Consider the following 8105-nt stretch of genomic DNA (forward strand, 5'->3'; position numbering starts at 1 on the left):
AGTAGTCGAGAGAAAGGTGTAAACTTTCTCTCTCAGAACTGCGCGAAAACTTGTATTCCGGCTCAAAACAACGGGATTCATCGTTTTAGATCGAAACTAGCATGATTCACGAGCATCGATTTTACAAGTCCTCGAAGAGTAGACGAGAGAAAGGTGTAAACGTTTTCTCTCAGAACTGCGTCAGAACTTGTATACCGGCTCAAAAAAACTGGATACATCGTTTTAGATCGAAACTAGCAAGATCCACGAGCATCGATTTTATAAGTCGTCGAAGAGTAGACGAGAGAAAGGTGTAAACTTTTTTTCTCAGAACTGCGCGAAAACTTGTATTCCGGCTCAAAACAACGGAATACATCGTTTTAGATCGACACTAGCAAGATTCACGAGCATCGATTTTACAACTCGTCGAAGAGTAGACGAGAGAAAGGTGTAAACTTTTTCTCTCAGAACTGCACGAAAACTTGTATTCCGGCTCAAAACAACGGGATACATCGTTTTAGATCGAAACTAGCAAGATTCACGAGCATCGATTTTACAAGTCGTCGAAGAGTAGACGAGAGAAAGGTGTAAACTTTTTCTCTCAGAACTGCGCGAAAACTTGTATTCCGGCTCAAAACAACGGGATTCATCGTTTTAGATCGAAACTAGCAAGATTCACGAGCATCGATTTTACAAGTCCTCGAAGAGTAGACGAGAGAAAGGTGTAAACGTTTTCTCTCAGAACTGCGTCAGAACTTGTATTCCGGCTCAGAACAACGGGTTACATCGTTTTAGATCGAAACTAGCAAGATTCACGAGCATCGATTTTACAAGTCCTCGAAGAGTAGACGAGAGAAAGGTGTAAACTTTTTCTCTCAGAACTGCGCGAAAACTTCTATTCCAGCTCAAAACAACGAGATACACCGTTGTAGATCGAAACTAGCAAGATTCACGAGCATTGATTTTACAAGTCGTCGAAGAGTAGACGAGGGAAAGGTGTAAACTTTTTCTCTCAGAACGGCGCGAAAACTTGTATTCCGGCTCAAAACAACGGGATACATCGTTTTAGATCGAAACCAGGAAGATTCACGAGCATCGATTTTACAAGTCGTCGAAGAGTAGAGGAGAGAAAGGTGTAAACTTTTTCTCTCAGAACTGCGCGAAAACTTGTATTCCATCTCAAAACAACGGGATACATCGTTTTAGGTCAAAACTAGCAAGATTCACGAGCATCGATTTTACAAGTCGTCGAATAGTAGTCGAGAGAAAGGTGTAAACTTTTCTCTCAGAACTGCGCGAAAACTTGTATTCCGGCTCAAAACAACGGGATTCATCGTTTTAGATCGAAACTAGCATGATTCACGAGCATCGATTTTACAAGTCCTCGAAGAGTAGACGAGAGAAAGGTGTAAACGTTTTCTCTCAGATCTGCGTCAGAACTTGTATTCCGGCTCAGAACAACGGGTTACATTGTTTTAGATCGAAACTAGCAAGATTCACGAGCATCGATTTTACAAGTCCTCGAAGAGTAGACGAGAGAAAGGTGTAAACTTTTTCTCTCAGAACTGCGCGAAAACTTCTATTCCAGCTCAAAACAACGAGATACATCGTTGTAGATCGAAACTAGCAAGATTCACGAGCATTGATTTTACAAGTCGTCGAAGAGTAGACGAGAGAAAGGTGTAAACTTTTTCTCTCAGAACTGCGCGAAAACTTGTATTCCGGCTCAAAACAACGGAATACATCGTTTTATATCGAAACTAGCAAGATTCACGAGCATCGATATTACAAGTCGTCGAAGAGTAGACGAGAGAAAGGTGTAAACTTTTTCTCTCAGAACTGCGCGAAAACTTGTATTCCGGCTCAAAAAAACGGGATACATCGTTTTAGATCGAAACTAGCAAGATTCACGAGCATCTATTTTACAAGTCTTCGAAGAGTAGACGAGAGAAAGGTGTACACTTTCTCTCAGAACTGCACGAAAACTTGTATTCCGGCTCAAAACAACGGAATGCATCGTTTTAGATCGAAACTAGCAAGATTCACGAGCATCAATTTTACAAGTCGTCGAAGAGTAGACGAGAGAAAGGTGTAAACTTTTTCTCTCAGAACTGCACGAAAACTTGTATTCCGGCTCAAAACAACGGTATACATCGTTTTAGATCGAAACGAGCAAGATCCACGAGCATCGATTTTATAAGTCGTCGAAGAGTAGACGAGAGAAAGGTGTAAACTTTTTTTCTCAGAACTGCGCGAAAACTTGTATTCCGGCTCAAAACAACGGAATACATCGTTTTAGATCGAAACTAGCAAGATTCACGAGCATCGATTTTACAACTCGTCGAAGAGTAGACGAGAGAAAGGTGTAAACTTTTTCTCTCAGAACTGCACGAAAACTTGTATTCCGGCTCAAAACAACGGGATACATCGTTTTAGATCGAAACTAGCAAGATTCACGAGCATCGATTTTACAAGTCGTCGAAGAGTAGACGAGAGAAAGGTGTAAACTTTTTCTCTCAGAACTGCGCGAAAACTTGTATTCCGGCTCAAAACAACGGGATTCATCGTTTTAGATCGAAACTAGCAAGATTCACGAGCATCGATTTTACAAGTCCTCGAAGAGTAGACGAGAGAAAGGTGTAAACGTTTTCTCTCAGAACTGCGTCAGAACTTGTATTCCGGCTCAGAACAACGGGTTACATCGTTTTAGATCGAAACTAGCAAGATTCACGAGCATCGATTTTACAAGTCCTCGAAGAGTAGACGAGAGAAAGGTGTAAACTTTTTCTCTCAGAACTGCGCGAAAACTTCTATTCCAGCTCAAAACAACGGGATACATCGTTTTAGGTCAAAACTAGCAAGATTCACGAGCATCGATTTTACAAGTCGTCGAATAGTAGTCGAGAGAAAGGTGTAAACTTTCTCTCTCAGAACTGCGCGAAAACTTGTATTCCGTCTCAAAACAACAGGATTCATCGTTTTAGATCGAAACTAGCAAGATTCACGAGCATCGATATTACAAGTCGTCGAAGAGTAGACGAGAGAAAGGTGTAAACTTTTTCTCTCAGAACTGCGCGAAAACTTGTATTCCGGCTCAAAAAAACGGGATACATCGTTTTAGATCGAAACTAGCAAGATTCACGAGCATCTATTTTACAAGTCTTCGAAGAGTAGACGAGAGAAAGGTGTACACTTTCTTTCAGAACTGCACGAAAACTTCTATTCCAGCTCAAAACAACGAGATACATCGTTGTAGATCGAAACTAGCAAGATTCACGAGCATTGATTTTACAAGTCGTCGAAGAGTAGACGAGAGAAAGGTGTAAACTTTTTCTCTCAGAACTGCGCGAAAACTTGTATTCCGGCTCAAAACAACGGAATACATCGTTTTAGATCGAAACTAGCAAGATTCACGAGCATCGATATTACAAGTCGTCGAAGAGTAGACGAGAGAAAGGTGTAAACTTTTTCTCTCAGAACTACGCGAAAACTTGTATTCCGGCTCAAAAAAACGGGATACATCGTTTTAGATCGAAACTAGCAAGATTCACGAGCATCTATTTTACAAGTCTTCGAAGAGTAGACGAGAGAAAGGTGTACACTTTCTCTCAGAACTGCACGAAAACTTCTATTCCAGCTCAAAACAACGAGATACATCGTTGTAGATCGAAACTAGCAAGATTCACGAGCATTGATTTTACAAGTCGTCGAAGAGTAGACGAGAGAAAGGTGTAAACTTTTTCTCTCAGAACTGCGCGAAAACTTGTATTCCGGCTCAAAACAACGGAATACATCGTTTTAGATCGAAACTAGCAAGATTCACGAGCATCGATATTACAAGTCGCCGAAGAGTAGACGAGAGAAAGGTGTAAACTTTTTCTCTCAGAACTGCGCGAAAACTTGTATTCCGTCTCAAAACAACAGGATTCATCGTTTTAGATCGAAACTAGCAAGATTCACGAGCATCGATATTACAAGTCGAAGAAGAGTAGACGAGAGAAAGGTGTAAACTTTTTCTCTCAGAACTGCGCGAAAACTTGTATTCCGGCTCAAAAAAACGGGATACATCGTTTTAGATCGAAACTAGCAAGATTCACGAGCATCTATTTTACAAGTCTTCGAAGAGTAGACGAGAGAAAGGTGTACACTTTCTCTCAGAACTGCACGAAAACTTGTATTCCGGCTCAAAACAACGGAATGCATCGTTTTAGATCGAAACTAGCAAGATTCACGAGCATCGATTTTACAAGTCGTCGAAGAGTAGACGAGAGAAAGGTGTAAACTTTTTCTCTCAGAACTGCACGAAAACTTGTATTCCGGCTCAAAACAACGGGATACATCGTTTTAGATCGAAACGAGCAAGATTCACGAGCATCGATTTTACAAGTCGTCGAAGAGTAGACGAGAGAAAGGTGTAAACTTTTTCTCTCAGAACTGCGCGAAAACTTGTATTCCGTCTCAAAACAACAGGATTCATCGTTTTAAATCGAAACTAGCAAGATTCACGAGCATCGATTTTACAAGTCCTCGAAGAGTAGACGAGAGAAAGGTGTAAACTTTTTCTCTCAGAACTGCACGAAAACTTGTATTCCGGCTCAAAACAACGGGATACATCGTTTTAGATCGAAACTAGCAAGATTCACGAGCATCGATTTTACAAGTCCTCGAAGAGTAGACGAGAGAAAGGTGTAAACTTTTTCTCTCAGAACTGCGCGAAAACTTGTATTCCGGCTCAAAACAACAGGATACATCGTTTTAGATCGAAACTAGCAAGATTCACGAGCATCGATTTTACAAGTCGTCGAAGAGTAGACGAGAGAAAGGTGTAAACTTTTTCTCTCAGAACTGCGCGAAAACTTGTATTCCGGCTCAAAACAACGGAATACATCGTTTTAGATCGAAACTAGCAAGATTCACGAGCATCGATTTTACAAGTCCTCGAAGAGTAGACGAGAGAAAGGTGTAAACTTTTTCTCTCAGAACTGCGCGAAAACTTGTATTCCGGCTCAAAAAAACGGGATACATCGTTTTAGATCGAAACTAGCAAGATTCACGAGCATCTATTTTACAAGTCTTCGAAGAGTAGACGAGAGAAAGGTGTACACTTTCTCTCAGAACTGCACGAAAACTTCTATTCCAGCTCAAAACAACGAGATACATCGTTGTAGATCGAAACTAGCAAGATTCACGAGCATTGATTTTACAAGTCGTCGAAGAGTAGACGAGAGAAAGGTGTAAACTTTTTCTCTCAGAACTGCGCGAAAACTTGTATTCCGGCTCAAAACAACGGAATACATCGTTTTAGATCGAAACTAGCAAGATTCACGAGCATCGATATTACAAGTCGCCGAAGAGTAGACGAGAGAAAGGTGTAAACTTTTTCTCTCAGAACTGCGCGAAAACTTGTATTCCGTCTCAAAACAACAGGATTCATCGTTTTAGATCGAAACTAGCAAGATTCACGAGCATCGATATTACAAGTCGAAGAAGAGTAGACGAGAGAAAGGTGTAAACTTTTTCTCTCAGAACTGCGCGAAAACTTGTATTCCGGCTCAAAAAAACGGGATACATCGTTTTAGATCGAAACTAGCAAGATTCACGAGCATCTATTTTACAAGTCTTCGAAGAGTAGACGAGAGAAAGGTGTACACTTTCTCTCAGAACTGCACGAAAACTTGTATTCCGGCTCAAAACAACGGAATGCATCGTTTTAGATCGAAACTAGCAAGATTCACGAGCATCGATTTTACAAGTCGTCGAAGAGTAGACGAGAGAAAGGTGTAAACTTTTTCTCTCAGAACTGCACGAAAACTTGTATTCCGGCTCAAAACAACGGGATACATCGTTTTAGATCGAAACGAGCAAGATTCACGAGCATCGATTTTACAAGTCGTCGAAGAGTAGACGAGAGAAAGGTGTAAACTTTTTCTCTCAGAACTGCGCGAAAACTTGTATTCCGTCTCAAAACAACAGGATTCATCGTTTTAAATCGAAACTAGCAAGATTCACGAGCATCGATTTTACAAGTCCTCGAAGAGTAGACGAGAGAAAGGTGTAAACTTTTTCTCTCAGAACTGCACGAAAACTTGTATTCCGGCTCAAAACAACGGGATACATCGTTTTAGATCGAAACTAGCAAGATTCACGAGCATCGATTTTACAAGTCCTCGAAGAGTAGACGAGAGAAAGGTGTAAACTTTTTCTCTCAGAACTGCGCGAAAACTTGTATTCCGGCTCAAAACAACAGGATACATCGTTTTAGATCGAAACTAGCAAGATTCACGAGCATCGATTTTACAAGTCGTCGAAGAGTAGACGAGAGAAAGGTGTAAACTTTTTTTCTCAGAACTGCGCGAAAACTTGTATTCCGGCTCAAAACAACAGAATACATCGTTTTAGATCGAAACTAGCAAGATTCACGAGCATCAATTTTACAACTCGTCGAAGAGTAGACGAGAGAAAGGTGTAAACTTTTTCTCTCAGAACTGCACGAAAACTTGTATTCCGGCTCAAAACAACAGGATACATCGTTTTAGATCGAAACTAGCAAGATTCACGAGCATTGATTTTACAAGTCGTCGAAGAGTAGACGAGAGAAAGGTGTAAACTTTTTCTCTCAGAACTGCGCGAAAACTTGTATTCCGGCTCAAAACAACGGAATACATCGTTTTAGATCGAAACTAGCAAGATTCACGAGCATCGATTTTACAAGTCGTCGACGAGTAGACGAGAGAAAATTGTAAACTTTTTCTCTCAGAACTGCGCGAAAACTTGTATTCCGGCTCAAAACAACAGAATGCATCGTTTTAGATCGAAACTAGCAAGATTCACGAGCATCGATTTTACAAGTCGTCGAAGAGTAGACGAGAGAAAGGTGTAAACTTTTTCTCTCAGAACTGCGCGAAAACTTGTATTCCGGCTCAAAACAACAGGATTCATCGTTTTAGATCGAAACTAGCAAGATTCACGAGCATCGATTTTACAAGTCCTCGAAGAGTAGACGAGAGAAAGGTGTAAACTTTTTCTCTCAGAACTGCGCGAAAACTTGTATTCCGGCTCAAAACAACAGGATTCATCGTTTTAGATCGAAACTAGCAAGATTCACGAGCATCGATTTTACAAGTCCTCGAAGAGTAGACGAGAGAAAGGTGTAAACTTTTTCTCTCAGAACTGCACGAAAACTTGTATTCCGGCTCAAAACAACGGGATACATCGTTTTAGATCGAAACTAGCAAGATTCACAAGCATCGCTTTTACAAGCCGTCGATGAGTATACGAGGGAAAGGTGTAAACTTTTTTCTCAGAACTGCGCGAGAACTTGTATACCGGCTCAAAAAAACGGGATACATCGTTTTAGATCGAAACTAGCAAGATTCACGAGCATCGATTTTACAAGTCGTCGAAGAGTAGACGAGAGAAAGGTGTAAACTTTTTTTCTCAGAACTGCGCGAAAACTTGTATTCCGGCTCAAAACAACAGAATACATCGTTTTAGATCGAAACTAGCAAGATTCACGAGCATCGATTTTACAACTCGTCGAAGAGTAGACGAGAGAAAGGTGTAAACTTTTTCTCTCAGAACTGCACGAAAACTTGTATTCCGGCTCAAAAAAACGGGATACATCGTTTTAGATCGAACCTAGCAAGATTCACGAGCATCGATTTTACAAGTCGTCGAAGAGTAGACGAGAGAAAGGTGTAAACTTTTTCTCTCAGAACTGCGCGAAAACTTGTATTCCGGCTCAAAACAACAGGATTCATCGTTTTAGATCGAAACTAGCAAGATTCACGAGCATCGATTTTACAAGTCCTCGAAGAGTAGACGAGAGAAAGGTGTAAACTTTTTCTCTCAGAACTGCGCGAAAACTTGTATTCCGGCTCAAAACAACAGGATTCATCGTTTTAGATCGAAACTAGCAAGATTCACGAGCATCGATTTTACAAGTCCTCGAAGAGTAGACGAGAGAAAGGTGTAAACTTTTTCTCTCAGAACTGCACGAAAACTTGTATTCCGGCTCAAAACAACGGGATACATCGTTTTAGATCGAAACTAGCAAGATTCACAAGCATCGCTTTTACAAGCCGTCGATGAGTATACGAGGGAAAGGTGTAAACTTTTTTCTCAGA

This window comes from Amblyomma americanum, chromosome 8, assembly GCF_052857255.1.
Source record: "Amblyomma americanum isolate KBUSLIRL-KWMA chromosome 8, ASM5285725v1, whole genome shotgun sequence".
NCBI classification, from domain to species: domain Eukaryota; kingdom Metazoa; phylum Arthropoda; class Arachnida; order Ixodida; family Ixodidae; genus Amblyomma; species Amblyomma americanum.